The sequence below is a fragment of the Lactuca serriola genome, chromosome 3 (assembly GCF_051521515.1).
Source record: "Lactuca serriola cultivar US96UC23 chromosome 3, Lser_US96UC23_V15, whole genome shotgun sequence".
Lineage (NCBI taxonomy): Eukaryota > Viridiplantae > Streptophyta > Magnoliopsida > Asterales > Asteraceae > Lactuca > Lactuca serriola.
In genome coordinates, this window is record NC_136410.1 from 123,742,101 (window position 1) to 123,761,063 (window position 18,963).

Below are 18,963 nucleotides of genomic sequence, written 5' to 3' on the forward strand. Positions count from 1 at the left end.
TAGGTGGCGTCAATTGTGAAACTATTCCACACTCCTTGAGATAATCGTGGAATTCAAGACATAGGTATTCTCCTCCTCGATCGGATCGAAGCATCTTAATTTTCCTGCCCAATTGATTCTCCATTTTATTCTTGAACTCTTTGAACTTTTCAAAAGTTTCTGACTTTTGCTTAATTAAGTAGATATACTCATATCTACTATAGTCATCGGTAAAAGTTTCATAGAAGCGGTTCCCATCCTTCGTGGTTGATCTAAACGGTCCTCATACATCGGTATGTATTAGGTCCAATAGACCCTCACCCCTTTCAAATGTACTTGTGAAGGGTGACTTAGTCATCTTTCCAAGTAAACAAGACTTGCATGTGTCATCTTCCCTTAGGTCGAATGACTCCAACACTCCATCCTTTTGGAGTTGGGCTATGCGCTTCTTGTTGACATGTCCAGGACGACAATTCCATAAGGATGCTCTATCCATACCATTGGAAGAATCCATCCATCAAACATCATTTCCTAAGTTATCTACAATCATAACGGTTTCATAAATTCCATTACATGGTATAGCTTCAAAATATAAGACACCATTTAGATACGCAAGAATAGAACCATTCTCATTATTAAAAGAAAATCTAAAACCTTGTCTAAACAAACCATGAAATGAAATGATGTTTCTTGCTATTTCTGGCGAATAGCAACAATTGTTCAAATCTAAAGATAAACCATTCCTAAGCACTAAAGAATACACTCCAATCTTGGTCACAGGTGATGATTTTCTGTTCCCCATGATTAGATTTATTCTTCAATGCTCCACATCCCTATTTCTTCTTAGTCCTACAATTCAACACAAATATGGTAACCACAACCGGTATCAAGGACCCAAGAAAATAGCATGAGATGAATCGTTAGATTTAATTGTATAAATACCTGCGAAAGATGGCTTGATCTTCCCTTCCCTTATGGCTTGCAGGTAGTTTGGGTAGCTTCTCTTCCAATGCCCTATTTTATGGCAACGATGGCACTCTGCCTACTTAGGGTTAGGACAGGGTTTAGCAGGATCAACTTTGGTCCCACTAGAAGAGGAACCATCTCGGGACTTGCCCTTGCGGTGGCTCTTCGACAGAACCTTCCTCTTCTTGCCTCTTCCTTGCCCAATGGCCAAAACAGGAGCAGTGGTTGGATTGGGAGTAGGTGCAAGATACTTGTCCTTTAGGTCATTTTCAGCAACCCTAAGGAGACCTTGGAGCATGCTTAGGGTGACCTCTTCCTTGTTCATGTGGTAGGTCATCCTAAATTGATTGTAACACGGAGGCAAAGAGTGAAGCACCATGTCGATCGCCATGTCTTCCACAAAGTCAACATTCAACTTGCGAAGACGGTCGACATACCTTTGCATCTTTTGCATGTGCACGGTAAGAGATTCTCCATGACCCATTTTAGCGGAAATCATGTTTGTGAAAATCTCGTAACGCTCTTGCCTCGCGTTTTGGTGGTATCTCTCCAACAAGTCTTGGTACATTTCATACGAATACATGTCCTCATAGGAATTTTGGAATTCGGCATTCATGGTGGCTATCATGATGCAATGTACCTTCGTTGCATCACGCTCGTGAGTTTTAAAAGCGGTCGTTTCAGCCGGAGTAGCGATTTCTGGGTTGATTTTCTCGAGCTTCTCATCGAGGACATACTCCTTGTCCTCATAGCGAGCAATTGTGCAAATGTATCTTATCTATTCGCTAAAGTTCGTCCCATCGAAAGTGATCTTTTGACAAAGGCGCATCAATGTGAATGAACTAGCAGCAACGTTTTTTGCGTTCGACATCTACAAATAGAAAGGACAAAGATAGATTAGAATATGAATCCCTAATTATCACCTAATAAGAAAAATTAGGGCTAGGATCCAACAACAATATTTACATATTAGAAATGGGATGTCGTAATCCAACATGCAAATAGTATGAAGGTAAGTGAATGACGATTCACTAATTCTCTACCATAAAAACATAACTTTAAGTTCTAAATGTATTGAGAATTCCTAGGTTTGGATGAGATTCATTGAAACTTTTCAATGGCATGTTTAAATCTCCATATGCCCCTTTTGTTTGTGACTGGGATACCGAGGATCACAAAGTGGGTGTGAATTACCATGCAAATTCACATGGTGCCTTCATTGTAATGATCGCCTATTCGATGTGTCCGTAAACCACACACGCTCCATCGAACTATGATAAACAATGAATCACCCTTTTCCACCTTTGCTTAGAACCAATTAGTGTGCCGGTAAACCACACGCGCTCCACTAACTTCCTAGCAAGGGTGCAAAGTGTAATTTCATGGGATTGCATCAATTCACTTTTCCTACAGTAACTAAGATTGGGGAATTTTTGAAAAACATGTAGTTACTTTGTATTTCATATTATACTTTTAATGAAGAGATGAGGTTACCCTATCCTACCGGTTCGGCTAACGACCCTCCACCGATCCAACAAGCGGTGGGTGTGAGTGTACACCCATTAAGCGCCATTTTATAGGCAGCAACCTTATACCCACCTTATGGACCGACTTCGTGAATGAGGCCTACTAACGGTAAGACTAGCATTTTGATTATAGATATATATATATATATATATATATATATATATATATATGTATGTATGTATATACATACATATATATATATATATATATATATATATATATATATATATATATATATGTATCAATCTTGTAATATTATATTAGTATAGGGTTGGATTTTAAACTTGTAAAATTCTAGGGGTTGAAATTTAAATTGTCAAAATTAAACTTTTTATCACAAAACATAAATTTCAAAATTTGAGGGAAAGTTTTAAACATTTAAAACATAGAAGATCAAATAAAAAATAATCTTAATTAACAACTAACTCCATAATTATCCATATTTGATTTATTTAATGATTTCTTGCAAAACAATTTACCAATTAAAATAAAATAATTAATCAGTTATCACATAAGGAAACAAATATTTTATTAATTTATAAATATCTTCAATTAGGTCAAGAATATACTCATATATATCATAAAATCGGATTTATATTCATCTATTATGATTATGGCAAGTATCTCAAAGATAAACAGCAAGAAATCCCGAAGTTTCCTCTTTCTGAGCCTACTCGCCGAGTACCACCATGGGACTCACCGAGTTCATCAGCCAGAGGAGAAAAAAATGATTTTTTCAGCAACAAACAAGCAATCAAAGTATCAATTCAATAGAAACAAATCTAGGCTCTGATACCACTGATGGGTTTTAGCCATATGAACATTCCTATGTGCACATGCAACCCTAATGCTTGGATCTAGGTTTCTCTAATTGAACATACATGGAATCCAATACTTCTAATGGCTAATAGACTATAATAACTATACGAAATCAAAGATTAGAAGTTTACCTTGAATTACTTGCTTGATCTTCTTGTCCTTGAGGCTTTAGAGTCACAGTTGTCACTCCTCTAATGGCTTACAAACACCGACTAGCAAGAAGATGATTTAGGAGAGAGGATAGAGGAGGAAGAAATCGTCCAGGGTTTCCTTAGAGACAAGAGTACCGAATTCCCTTAGCCCTAGGGTTCTATTTATACTTGTAAGGCTCCTAGGGTTTCACCCTTAAACCCTAATTGGATAACTTAAGCCCTAAGCAATCCAAATCCTTTCCATGATAAGCCTTGGACAATTTTATGGCTATCCTTAGCCCTAGAAATCGTCCACCTCTTATCCATAAAGGATATATAGCCCAAAGTGCAACTATCAAACAATTGACAGTTTATACCCCTTTATTTAATTAATCTCTTTAAGTCACCAAATTAATTCCCAATTAATTTATGACTTATATTAATCAAATAACAATATTATTATTCCTTATATTATATTTATAATATATTAATAATATTCCTTCTCTCGTTATAAATCATCCTGTCAAGTTGCTATGGTTAAGGCAACCCAAAAGGACCATGCACAACCGGGTCAAATACTTGCCTAATATAGTTGTAGTCTTAGACACTATTCCAACAACCTTGTGGATAAAGACTGAATTCTCGGAAGCCATAAGCATAAAAAAGGAATATGAAACATGAAGAAGAATAAATAATAAATAAATAAATTGTGAACTAAATGGTACAAAGTGTGAAGTATGTTGCTATTATATGACTTTAGGATTTAATTAATATATTTAGATGTAATGGAACTCACCATGCCCTTGCTAAATTCACCAGATATGTCTAGTTAGACTCCAAAAGCTTTGAAAAGACGATAACTCACAAAAATAACAACCAGACATTACGGCAATGTACTTATATTTCTTTACCCATAATAGCCACACAGTTACATTCCTTTTACCAGTAATAGCAATATGTAACATAAATTACATTTCCCTTATTAGTAGAAAAATGTAGAAACTAAATTTTGTGTAAAAATTATTAAAGTAAGGTGTTATTTAAAAATTTAAATGAGAACCGGTTTTACTTACTGGTAAAAGGGAGGTTTTTCCCAGCTTGTTAATAAGTGATAACCACAAGGATATTTCTGATACTCTATTCCCAATTGTTATTGTTGCCAACATATCGTTGGTTACCCCACCCAGCACCATCACCACCACCACCAAAGTTTTCCAACTTCTGGGGCTCGATTTGTTTAATCGGTGCCCTTTGCAAAACTATTTGGTTTTTTAGAGCGGTACATATCATGAGTGGTACGAAGTGACAGATATGCCCCTGAGCCACTTCCAGCTGTCACCATGGTTTTTCTCTTATGGGCATCTTTTGCAAATTCTAGTCCTTATGGTATAAACTTATCTTGTTCACATATTTTGTAAAAGTTCTCCTAAATAAAATAGGCAGTGCTCTAGTGGGACTGGCCTCTTTGTAGTCTTGTCACAAAATAATAAATGTGCGCGTGTGAATATATATATATATATATATATATATATATATATATATATATATATATAAATATATACATATACATATATATATATATATATATATATATATATATCATGCTATGATTATTTAATAAATAAATGAATAAAAACAAGTTGTTGTGTTTTACATTAACTCAACAAGTATAAAGAAAAAAATTACAACAAATATAAGCAGGTTTACCAATTCAATGTCACATATAATATCAGCACCTCTATAAAGCATTGACCTTAAAATCTCAGTTGTCATCATGAGGCAAGAGGCAACAGGAATCATGGCTCAAGCTAATTGTTTTAATGGGAGCAGTATATAGTGCTCTTGCACAATGTTGCATACAAACACAATACACATATTATTTACTTTTAAAATCAAAAAAAGTGTGAAAGTCACTAAGCTAATTTTGATAGGTCATCATGATGATGTGGCATCCACAACGGGCAGTACCAAACGGGACCATACAAGCATTCTAGTGATATTTATGATGAGGAGGGAATTTACATCTTTTGAATAGACAAGAGATCAAGAATGAGATATTGTACTTTTGATGCGAGCGCAAAGCCATACTCTGCAACAACAGTGTTTCCAGCTGATGTATGAGCTGCCACAAAAATTGATTCCCCCTTCTCAATATAATATATAGCCTGTAATTAATTATACACCAAAAAGATGTATGTAAATTTAAATTTTAAAAAAAAGTATACATGTAATATGCAATTTTAGGAATTTTTATCATCTTGAGATGCTCTATCTATGCATTTTATTAGATATTGCAAAATGGGTGGGTCAGGTAGATGTAAGTAGTATACCAACAACATAATATGTTTTGACAAATCTGTCATTAAATATATGTGTTTCTGGAAAAGAATGAAGCTAGATTTGAACTAAAAGTGAGATCATGGAGCTACTTGAAATCTTACCAATCGTAGTCTTTCTTTTCCCCTTCATCGGAATTCAGAAGATCATCTAATATGCTTTTAACAAGTTTTGCTGATCCAACTGAAAGTCTCGCTAATCTCGCATGCATGGTAGAAATTTTCAATTAAGAAGAAGACATTGTTATGTAAAAGAAATACTCCTAGTTTTTAAAGAAGTTGGAACAATCGAAGCCTTAGCATAAATCCAAAGAAGAGGCATATTATAGGGTCAAAAAGTTAGAAGTTTATTGCATATCGAAACTAGTCAAGCAAAATCCTAACATAAACGACATCGTTTTCCAGGATTCATCCACAAAAATACTCCAACTACCGTTTTAAAATTGCGATTTCTTGTCATAAACACAAAATCGTATCGTGCTTACAGAACTCCAACAGGAAATCATACAAAAGACACGAAGCATATGAATCAACTCTTAGTACTAGAACTTAGAAAACAAAAAAAAAAGAAAAGAGGGGGGGGGGGGGGTAAACTTACAGTCCGATTCGTCGGAACAGGCGGCTGGGAGACTAGTGCGACTACGAGAGAAAAGATCCATGCTGTTAATGTTGTTGAAATTCTCAGATGCGTTGTTTCTTGTGAATGAGATTCCTCGCTGTTGAGACAATATTATGTTGGTTACAACATTAATATTGTTGCTATGATTATGAATTTGACCTCCAACACTGACCATAGAGTCATTGGATGAACTCTGATTCAACATGATACACCACTAAAAACTAGGAATTCATGTTATAAACATTGGAAAATAGATAGAAAGAGATAGTCGATGAGGTTGATTGGCTCGTACAATATTTATGTCAGAGAGAGAGAGAGAGAGCCCAAGGGGAAACACAACCACTTGAACAACACCCATACATACAACCACAAACAGAAGAGTGCAACACAACAACTCGAACAACACGCACACATACAACCACAAACAGAAGATCCCAATTGGACCACTACATCAAAATGAGGCTTTCATCCCAAGGGCACTTGATGTTTAAATTTGGCTGCCAATTAGCGTTTTTTATTCATGTAGAGGATGTAGTTGGAGGTTTTCTTGCAGAGAAAGCTTGTGTTGTGTTGGAAAAATGAAGAAGGGTTGAAGGTGAGTGATGGCGAAGGCCCTTGGGTTTCTTTCTCGCTAATTCAACGATTAGCGTCGATGGAAGAAGGTGGAGGCATCAGTAGTGGGAACACAGGAGACTAAGAAAAGATCAGATAGGTGGGGGTTTTAATTTTTTGAGATATCATTTCCCCCCTTGGCTATTAAAGCACGTGTTTCATTAAAAAAAATTATAAAATGAAATACTTAGATGACACACATTTTATAATAAGTGCCCTCTGTGTTTTTTTTACACTAACTTTTGGGCAGCCAAAAATGCATGTCCTAAATCCTTTAAAACTTCTGGAGAGTTGACATTATTTTTAGGTCACACACTTTTGCGTATCACAAATCAATGTGTGTCTTAAATTGTGTGTCATTAAAGGTCTGTTTTCTACTAGGTCATAGTCTAGATTTTCAATACATCCTGGAACCACCAAGATGTATCGGGATTATTGACTTAGTTATTGGTGGCCATGTATGAAGAGGGAGATAGCTTCATATGTTGAGACGTGCTTGACCTATCGCATGGTCAAGGATGAGAACCAGAGGCCTGATGGCAAGCTTCAGCCTTTGAAGGTACCCTTGTGAAAATGGGAACATATCACCATGGATTTCATCACCAAGTTACCTCAAATGGCCAAGGGGTTTAATGCAATTTGGGTTAGAATGGACCATCTGACCAAGAGTGCCCACTTTCTAGCTATTAAGGAGAGCTCTTCGGTCGAGAAATTGGCCGATGTTTATGTGGATGTAATCGTCGCTCGATACGGTGTTCTACTTTCCATTGTATCTGATTGAGATGTTTGGTTATGCTATTAATTCTAGCCGAGGTTTCACGAGGAACTGGGTACAAGGATGCACTTTAGCATTACTTATCATCCAAATAATTACGGAAAAAGTAATCTGACTACTATTGAGATGTTTGGTTCTGAGCCTTTTAGTTCGGTTCACAACACCTTCCATGTTTCTCAGCTTCGGAAGCATGTGGCTGATGACTCGGCAGCTGTTCCTTTGGATGACATTCAGTTTGATGATGGCCTGAACAATGTTGAGAGACTAGTAACGATTTTAGATAAGAAGATAAAGGCTTTATACAACATGGTGATATCTTTGGTCAAGGTCCAGTGGCAACATCAGAAGTGTTTCGGATGGATTTGGAAATCTACGGCAGAGATGGAACAACACTACCCTGAGTTATTCGTTGTACCAGACTTCGAGGACGAAGTCTTATTCAAGTAGGGTAGAATTGTAAAACCCTTGATCTAGTTATTTTCCATTTATACGCTTAATATGGAATTTATTGTAAACATTTGTCCGTTGGATCCTTATGTAAGATGTTGATATTGAGGTATTTTTATTTGAAACCCTAAGTGTAAGTAGTATTTTTATTTTCGACATTGGATGAGAATTAATTGCAAAATTGGACCAAATGGAATTTTCGTAATTATTGGGGCTAACTTACATACGTGTCATGACACCGAACTCTAATATTTAGGGATTAGATGCTATTTTAGCATCTTTAGGTTCTCAACCTACCTTCTTTTATCAGCCTCCAACCCACTTTCATCCCTAAGAAAACCCTAATCCATTTTAGATAATCATTGAGTGTTTTGTGTGTGTTTTGATAACCTTCAAGAAGAAAGGAAGAAGTAAAGTTCTTATTGGAGGAGTGGCACACTTTGGATCCAAAATAGAAACATCATTTGGCATCATTTGGAGGTAAAAGGCTTTGAACTTGATGAAGTTATGCTTCGATATATTTGGCCATGAAATTTGTCTTCTTTTGGTCCCATTAGTTTGGTATTTTGAGTATGAGCTACTCCAATCCATTGAAGTTGTCATTTTAGACGGTTTAAGGTGTTTAGAAGCATAAAAATGTGGTCTTTGTCTTTATTACCCGACCATGCATGAGTTTGGCTGTCTTAATTGGTTAAGAGGTTAGGGTTTTTGGTATTTAGAACTTAATGGCCATGCAAGACCATAAAGTTGGAAACTTTATAGTTAATGACAATATTTGGGGTCTATTTCTGTAATTTGGACATAAGGGCTTAAGTATTAAGCACTTAATGACTTGAGAAAGGATCTAGAGTCATACATTGGGCATACCAAGTGGTACAATACACGTACATAGTCAAACCCTCGCATCTGTTCAACGTCTGAGTACGCCCTACGTACGGGCTACATATGCACAACGTACTCAACTGAGTTAATCCGGTTGACTTATTGACTGTTGACTTTTTCTAGGGTTTGACCAATATTGACCAACGATATATTTTGAATATTTTGATATTAAGTTAAGGTGGGCCATGATTTGAATAATAGGTAATGGGTAGAGTGGGTAATCAAAGTAGTGATTTTTTAAACTATTTGTTTGTACTGAGATGTGCGTTTTCCTTATTGTTCATATGGGTCAAAGTTCCAATGCCAGCCTATTAGTTTATGCATCCTGGTATGTATAATGTTGTTATGCGATGGTGATCTTTAGTGTTGCTTGTTTGTCTATTTTCAGTTATATGTTTATCTGTTATATACATGTCGAAATAGTATGCTTGGGTTGAAGTAATATTGCTTTGTGTGGAAGCCCACAAACCCAGGAGCAAGCCAGACATGAGTTGTAGGCCTGTAGGGCAAGCCGAACTTATGTTGTGGGCTCGTTATCAAGCTATACTTTTTATTTGGGCATAAAGAGCTAGCCAAACTCAAACTGTGGGCTCAAGGGTAATCTAGTCGGTTAGCTGTCGACCAGTGCGTATGCGATTATATGCTTGTGTGTTAGTACTTTGGGGGGTAACTCAGTAAGCTTAGGCTTAGAGTTTTAGTTTAGAGTTTCAAGTACTTTAGAGGATCATGGAAAAGCGAAGGCCTAATCGTGCACATCTTCATGTTTTTATGACATTAGATCTCGGGATACTCTGATTTGAATAATACTTTTGAAACAATGGTTTTGTAAACACTTTATGGATGAAATGGATTGTTTTAAGATAATTGGATGAACATTCGCGTGAATACAGACTCAAACTAAGGAACTACAAAAGATTAAAAATGGATTTGAAAATTAATTTGAAAAGTAACCAAGGATGGATATGATGTGTACGATCACCGGAGCACGTAAGTATACCTGTAACACCCTGTTTCGAATCGTTTCCTAATTCAGAGTTGTGACTCGAAGATCGGATATCATATGGATTAGGGCCTTTGGGAAAGAGATTTAGACCTATTTGGGTGTGGGTAATGCATATATTTGATGACCCAGGAGTTCGGTTTGTGTTTTGGAGCCAAAGGGTATATCGGTAAAGCGGCAATTCAGGTTTTTTTGGAAATTGGATATTAGTTCGCAATGTTTTAAGTCTAGGATGATTTGATAGAAGTGTATAGATTGTTGTTACCTTCCCATGGATATAAGAATCATAGAAATCGGGTGTAAAACGATGAAGTTATGGCCTTCAGCAGATTATGGTTTGTGGACCTTAATCGTGTACATCGGGCGTACGCTATTAGTACGCCAAGCATAATAGGTTGATGCTGAACACAGGTTTCTTCCACAAACGTGGGGCATCCATGGAATACACATTGGGTACGTGCCTCAAATACAACCCCTAATTTCTAGGGTTTTCTACCTATTTAATTAACTTTCAGTACCTTTGGGAATTTATTAGCCAGTCTCCATCTCCCTTTACCGTAATATTGAAACCCTAGAGAATTTGGTGAGTTTTTGAGTTTGAGAGTGAATTATTGGTGTTTTATGGTGAAGAAGAAGAAGAGGAACACTTGGAGGAGAGGCTTAAGCTTGAACGTCCTGAATTGTCTTCTCATTTGCAAGCTTTTTGAGGTAAAAAGCTCACACCTTGTTCATTATTTATGTTAGGTCTACTTTCTGGTGGTTCTTGGGAATTTTGAGTCTTTTGAAGTAATGATGAGATTTTGATCAACTCCATAAGTAATGGATACTAGATCTTAGCTCCATTTAAGCCCTATGTTCATACAAAATGCAAACTTGATGGATGTATTTGGTTTATGCAAGTATTAGGACCTCTATTATGCACTTTTTGAGCTTTTAAGTCCCATTAGGCCATGTATGGATGTAAATTTGCAAACTTTATGTGATAAGTTACACTTAAGTGCTATATGAAGTGGTTTGCTGATATGGGGAGTACGATAGGCGTACCGAGCTAGTACCCTGAATGTACTGGTCCTGGAGGGAGTACGCTAAGCGTTTGAGTTGAGTACGCCCCGCGTACGCAACAGATGGGCTTTTGGCTTATCGATTCTCGATATTAGACCACGCTTGGAATTTTGAAGAATGAGCCTTGTTGGGCCATTAGACTTCTGATTTTGTGCTTTTGCTAGTATATTGGGCACCTTTGAACTTAGGCCCATGATGGGTTTGGCGCCCAATTTGGAAGATTAGGCCATATTGAGATTTTGTTTTTATTGGTTTGGACTTTAGATTATTGGTCCATGTTAGTATAGGGTAAAATGGACTTTTTCCTGAGTATTAGGCAATCGGACTACGTTTCTAGCTATGGGTTGAAAACGATTTATTTATTTGGCATTATTTTTATGATGTTAGTGCATGGATTTCCGGATTAGTAGTCTGAGCTATTATCGACGATATTCTGCAGCGTGAGGTGAGTTTACTCATCATGCTTACCTAGTCGAAGGCACCAATGTCAGCCCATGGCTCTTTATGTTAGGGTGGTAGATGTCTGCTTGACTAGTGCATGTGTTATGTGTTTGTATGATTATATGTTTATATGTATACCGGGCGGGGCCCAATGCCTGACGGGGCCTAATGATTGACATGTCTATATACGAAGCGGGGTTTGATGTCGGGCGGGGCGCGATGCTTCCCAATTCAGGGTGGGGCCCGATGACAGCTGTGGCCTACTATATGTTTGATATGTATGATATGTGGTATTTTGGGGAATTCAATAATATAATTCCAAGAATACTGATAAATGTTTGTTATGTTATGCTCTGAGAATTGCATGCTAGATTAGGGCTAAGGATCTAGGAGAGATGCCTATGTATTCCTGGTTTATAAGCTTGTATACTTGCATGCAAGTTGTAACGCCCTGTTCTAAAATATTCTTTTATGGAATTTCAGAGGCCAAGGCCAGGGGCATGTTAGTCCTTTACTAAATTGGAGTTATTATTCGAGAATTTTCCGGGTCGGGTTAGGTTGTTAGAAGCGTAGGATTTCTCACCACCTTTCTGTGGATATAAAGTTCATCAGAAATGGATCTAGAATGAAGGAGTTATGTCACTTTGAAGATTTAGCGAGAATGGCCCTTAAAGAGAAAAGTTTGCATAGAAGACCATTCATGCATGTTTGGAACACGCGTGGGTATGCCCAACATAGGCTGGGTTACGCCCAGCATAATGAGGCAGCTGGGTCGCAGGTGTCTAAGGCGTACGCCCATCATACGCTAAAAAGTTATGAAATCCTAATTTCAGATTGAGCACTATATAAAGGACATTATGGTTACAACCCTAGCCCCCATATGAGCCTCCCCAACCTCAGAAGAAACCCTAGAACGTCCCTACCGTCATTTTATGAGATCTTGACCTTGGAGGACCCATTTTTGTGGATTAAAGCTTTGAAGCAAAGAGAAGAAGATTGGCAAGGAGGAACCTTTGAAATTAGAGCTTGTAGATCTAGGATAAGTGCTTCATTTCGGACCTTTGCAAGGTAAAAAGTCTTGAGCTTGATGATTAATCTCTTAGATCTCCTTAGTGCAAGTTTTTGGACCTTTTGGTCCCAATATTGGGACTTTATGACTTAAGCTCATTTGTAAGACAAGGGTTGCCTCCCTTAGAGTCATATGAGTCCCAGAAGCAGTAAAGTTTCGACCTTTGTGGTCCTATTAAGTCCATGCATGAGATCTAGACCCCTCTGTGGAAGTAGAAAAGTGTTTTGAGAGTTTGGGATGGTTTGGGCCATGTGAAGTCACCAAGTCAGTGACTTTATGGCTTAATACATAGAATAACACCTAGATCTAAGTTTATGGCTCTTGAGTCGGAGTATTAAGCACTTAAATGAAAAGTGTCTTAACAGAATGAGTACGCCGAGCGTAATTGCAGATATGCCCCGCGTACTCTCTAGCAGGCCAGTACGCTAAGCGTGCATTAGAGTACGCCCCGCGTAGCGCGGTTAGTTGGGCTTATTGCATTTTGGGCTTCGGTGTGGGCTGAGTTGAGTCTTAGGGTCCTTGGGCCTTATTGGGCCATTAGAATTCAGTTGTTAAGGACCAAGGATTTATCATTGGGCTTGAGTAAGGTCCAATAAAGGGCTTTGGGCCCGAAGGAGCAAATTGGGCCATTAGTGGGCCTTTAGCGAGGCCATGGAAGGATTTGGAAGGAATTGAGAGTTTGGGCTATATTGTGACCCATGCCATAGCAGGGGTAAAATAGTCATTTTACCCATCAAAAGATTCCCCTTTTTGATTTAGTGTTTGACTTGTCATGATAGCCGGAGAGCAACCAGGACAGTAGTCGGGGATCTTTCACTCGAGTTTTCAGTAGTCAGCATTTCGAGGTGAGTTTTCATCCAGTAGGAACGGGTCTAAGGCCAAAATGCCGGCCCGTTTAGCTAGCAGTAGTTTCCGGACTTCGGTCCGATGCAGTAGTTAGTATGTTTGATGCCTGCGTGGCTCGGACAGGATTTATGTGTAATGTGTTCCGGGTCATGGCCTGATGCAATATGTAGTATATGTGTGTTCATGTTAGTTGATATGTTTATGTTATGCTTTGTTCAGTTAGTTCCGAACTTCGGTCCGATGCAGTTAGTCCGGACATCGGTCCGATGCAGGGGACATGGTCCTAGCTAGTCCGGGCTTCGGCCCGATGCAGTTTCCGGACTTCGATCCGATGCAGGGGACATGGTCCCAGTTAGTCCGGGCTTCAGCCCGATGCAGTTTCCAGACTCCGGTCGGATGCAATGGGCAAGGCCCAGTATGTGCTTTATATGTTGTATGGTATGTGGTAGTTTGGGGGAGGTCACTAAGCTTCGTGCTTACTGTTTTCAGTTTTGGTTTCAGGTACTCAGTTTTCAAAAGAGGAGCTCGGAGAGGTTACAGTGCACACACCATACTCAGTTAGCCTGGGGAATGTTTTACTCTGATAATGAGATTATATTTTGAATTTAATACTCAAAAATTATGTTATGACTCAGGATACGTTTTTTATAAACATGGGTTTAGTAATGTTTTAAAGGAAATTTTTAGTCACGATTTTTGATTCGTTACAAGTTGGTATCAGAGCCTTGGTTTGAGGGATTCGGACATACTTGAGAGTGTGTCTGGACTCAAACTAAGGAAACGGTAAAAGGTTTTCAAAAGAAAAACATTTTCGAAAGGAATTTTTGGTAAAAAGGAGTTTGAGAAAAGAAAAGAATTTTAGAAAAAATGAAACGAATATTTAGAAAGAAAATAACTTGAAAATAGAAAAGGGGTTTGGTGCATGCAATCAGCCGAGCTCAAGTAAGTACTCCCAAGTTACCCATACAAGTTTATGATGATAAGTTTCAGTTTCAGTTTAGTTCTAGTTTCAGTTCAGTTTCAGTTTCAGTAGAACAACATTCTAGTATAGGACTAAGGATCTAGGAGGATGCCTTATGTGCCTGCTGTATGTGTTTCAGCTTGATAAGAATTTCATGCTAGTATTGAGTAGACTGTAGTAGGATAGCTTGTGTAGGTTATGCCTAATAGTATGAGCTTAGCATTGAATGCTAGTATAGTTTCTTGTTATGAGAATAGTTTTGCGTGAGTATGTTTCGTTTATCCGAATGCTGCTTGCTTTGTGCTTTGTGGGACTCTGAGTGATGGGAGCTAGTCATTAGGTGAATACATCACATCACATGTGATTAGGGTTGAATAATCTCAGAGTGTTGGATTTGACCCTACTACGCAGCTCTCAATTGAGTCTAACAGTTGTAGGGACCATACTTTTACTCGAAGGATTATCCGAGCCTCATTGCATGTGATGGTATTCAGGTGGTGGCTAATTGGCATTACAAGGAGGCCTTCAGCAGCTGAGGAATGGTTTGGGTGAAGTTAGAAGTTCCCTAGGGCAAGCCTAGGAAGGTAGTAGCAGAGATCAGTAGCAGTAGAGTGACTTGGTGGAGTCAAGGCAGTTCTTGAGGAAAGTACGGATAGATGTGGAAGGTAGTATGGGCCTGTACTACTGAAAGCAGAGGATTCGTACTCGAATCAAGAGGGGCTGAGACAAGACTAGGGAACTCTTAGGGTGTGTGTGAGAGACCCCTCAGCAGCAGTGAGTATTGATCAGCAGAGTGCTATGTTTCCAGCATGGTGACGTTGTGCGAGTTACTAGTTAGCAGTTCAAGTATCAGGGAGGGATCTGGCTCAGGTTCTAGAGCCGGGCAGCTTGATGATCAGAAGAGGGATTTCATTTCCTCAAAGATCATGCGCAACATCATCGATCAGACTCCATTGATTTTTGGTTCGGTTAGAGAGGCCATCGTGGAGCTTATGGACAGTCATCTGGAGGCCTTTAGGGCCGGGATAATTTCAGCACAGATTGGGGCTCGTATAGAGCCCGATGCTTATGGAGTTCAGGGATCCATCGGGGAAGGAGATCCCGTTTCTAGTTTTTTGTCATCAGTGGATAGGAGTGAGTGGGGCATCCTGTCTCCAAGAGAGACCTCTGAATGATTAGATAATTGAGGAGGTTACGCGAGCCATTCGCGAGGATCTGCCCGACATGGTCGTGAGGATCACTGATAGGTTGATCGCGAAGCTCCAGGATCAGACAGTTGTTGTTCAATCGACGGGCGGTGTCGACAAGGTAACGCAGGACCGAGAGTCGGGCAGGGAATCAGAAAGGAAGAGGAAAACGGATGAGACTCTGGTAGCCACAGGTTCGGGTAAGAGGCCCAAGGGGTCGGATTTGAGGACGAGGGACGATCAGAGCCGCAGTCCATGCGGGAAGTGCGGTAGGACGCACCTAGGTGCGTGCAGGCGTAGAAGTGGTGGGATGCCGAATGTTTCAAGTGCGGCCAGATTGGCCGTTTTAGCAGGGATTGTATTGTTACCATCGCCCATGGACTTGATCCGATATGTTTCCATTGCAGTCATAGGGGCCACAAGAAGGCCTACTATCCGAGTTTGTATACAGCACGACAGCTGCCAACTCCTTCCCTTGGGACTTCAAGTACCGCCAGCGGTTGCCGAGGCCGGGCAAGGGCGCCCACGGCTTGGAGCAGAGTTTTCCGGTTGATTTCAGCAAGGATTCGAGCAGTGCCAAGTGAAGGAGGTATGTATCTTTTACCTCGTTGTCAATTATTATTCATGATATTATTGTTATGTTGTTGCATTGATGTCAATAAGCGTATGTGTTGGGGTATTATATTACCTACTTGTGACGAAGTTTTATGCCATCTACATATCTTGGAATTGAATGGTGAATTGGAGGTCGTCCCCTCTAGATCAGGTTACTTCGGATACAGTAACTGTAGCATGTTTGTGTAAGATTCAGTAGTGCCTTACTACTTGCGGAAGGTGTTAGTCGGGTAAAGATCAGTTATATTCTCAGTAGTGATAATCCATAGTTTTTAGTGGAGTAGCTAGTGGTCAGTAGGGAAGTGGGTTGGGGATGTGCACCCCAAACGCAGGTTCTCGGGATGTAGTCCCTAAAGCAAATACAACTAAGGATCGAAGGGTGCTCAGTTAGATAGCAAGAATGGTGTGGATCTAGTAAGAGTTAGTTGGAGTGCCAACAGAGGTAAACGTTGTCAGACAGCAGATCGCCCTTTTAATGGAAGGAAGGTTGGGAATCCTTTCAACCAGTGAGCAGTAAGGAGTTAGCCAAATCCAAGTGGGGGAGAACCTTCCGAGTATACAAGGATAAGAGCCACGTAGACCCAGAATGAGTACGCGGCCTCTGAGAAGAAAAGATAGCAGCACAGTGATTGATGGATTGAGGAGTTCAGAATTGGGAGTTTGAGGACCTTCCCAACAGTTAGTTCATGTAATCGAGATGCTTAGAAGCTGGTTGGGAATCTAGGATTAGAGGACCACTTGTAGGGCTCAAGTGAGTCGAAATGAGGATCCTGAGAATAGTTAGCAAGAGATGCTTTCGTATTAGTAGCCAGTAACAGAGTCAGCATGCAGAGTTGTGTAGATTCAGGAGTTGGGAGTTTGGAAACTTCCCAACAATAGATTCTTGTATCCGGATTAGTAGACGGTTGGTTTGGGAACCAAGCCGAAGAATTCCTCGACGAAGCGCTAAGTATATCAAGGATATAAGATGACGAGGTTGATGCAGTATTCAAAGACTAAGGGCTGGTTTTGAGAAATCAGGATGAGGAATCACTAGCAGGACTAGGGATAGTCAGGACATCCTCAGATAGTAGTAGTAGTGTTGTAAGTCTGCGGGGGTAGCCGTAGCATTCACTAGCAGTCAGATAGTAGTAGTAGTGATGTAAGTTTGCAGGGGTAGCCGTAGAATTCACTAGCAGTCAGATAGTATTAGTGGTGTTGTAAGTCTGCCGGGGTAGCCGTAGCATTCACTAGCAGTCAGATAGTAGTAGTAGTGTTGTAAGTCTGCGGGGGTAGCCGTAGCATTCACTAGTAGTCAGATAGTAGCATAGTGTTGTAAGTCTGCGGAAGTAGCCGTAGCACTCGTCTAGTTAGTAGATAGCATGAGCGCATTATTTGGACGCGGGGGAAATAGTAGTACCCACCAGTTCAGGTGCAGCAGTGAAGATATGGGAATCCACGGGTTAGATTTCGGATTTCCCAAATGGTTCAGTTATGGTTAAGTCGGCGATTCGACAGTCGGATCGTCACCACAGTTATGAGATCAGAGTAGCAGTGGACCATTAGGGTTCGGGTATGTTAGGGGCTACCATTAGTGTGGGAGCCATCATTTTGTTAGTCGTGGAATTGACGATGTTAGGATGTGACGTTTTGACCTGATCGGTGGATCGAGAGGCTGATAGAGCCACAGTGATAGGATAACTAGTGGAAACTAGTTCTAGAGAAAGATTTCGTTCAGAAGTCGTGGGAGCGACTAAGTGAGGAGTCCTTTGACTACACAGTTGAGTTGGAACTCGGTGTTGCAGATAACCGACAAATGATTGGAGACCAGGAAGGTCTTGAGATAATTTGGGAAGAAGTGCTTAAGGCGTATTCAGAGATTCAGGCATGTTCAATGTTTCATGCAGTTTAGTGTTTCAGGCAGCTCAGTGTTTCAGGCAGTTCAGAGTTTCAGGCATGTTCAATATTGCAGGCAGTTCAGTGTTCGGATAGTTTCAGAGTTTTGGACAGTCTTAGTATTTGTGTCGGAATTCAAGTAAGGACGGTATAGTTGGTTGATTTGGGAATGGCAAGTCCCTCTCAGTAGGATCAGTTAAGTCTTCTGCCAAGTATAAGTGATCTGCAAGGGTAATTAGGCAGGTTTAGTAGTCAGATGAGAGATAAGAAGGCTGGTTCCAGCAACATCGATTCAGTATGGGTGGCATAATGGATAGAATGGTTATAGATAGTCGAAGTATCTTCAGAAGTCACTGAAAGCGACTATGAGATTGCGATGGGGTGTAGTTACTGGTAGGAGTCCGGTAAACCAGATATGGAGGCATCAGTAAGGACCAGGGCGGTCTCGGTTCATCCGGAAGGCGGCTAAGGGAAAACAGAAATTTTCAGTCAGTGGCAGTAAAGGAAATCAGACTATGGTAGAATTGGAATAGTTGATTGATGGGTACTCAATGCTAAATAGCGAATTGTGTCTAGTGCATAGCTTGTGGTAAGCAGTAATTGGGTTGTGAAATAGTTGACCATAGCGGACTTCGAGGACAAAGTCTAGTTTAAGTGGGGGAGAGTTGTAACGCCCTGTTCTAAAATATTCGTTTATGGAATTTCAGAGGCCAAGGCCAGGGGCATTTTAGTCCTTTATTAAATTGGAGTTATTATTCGAGAAGTTTCCGAGTCGGGTTAGGTTGTTAGAAGCGTAGGACTTCTCGGCACCTCT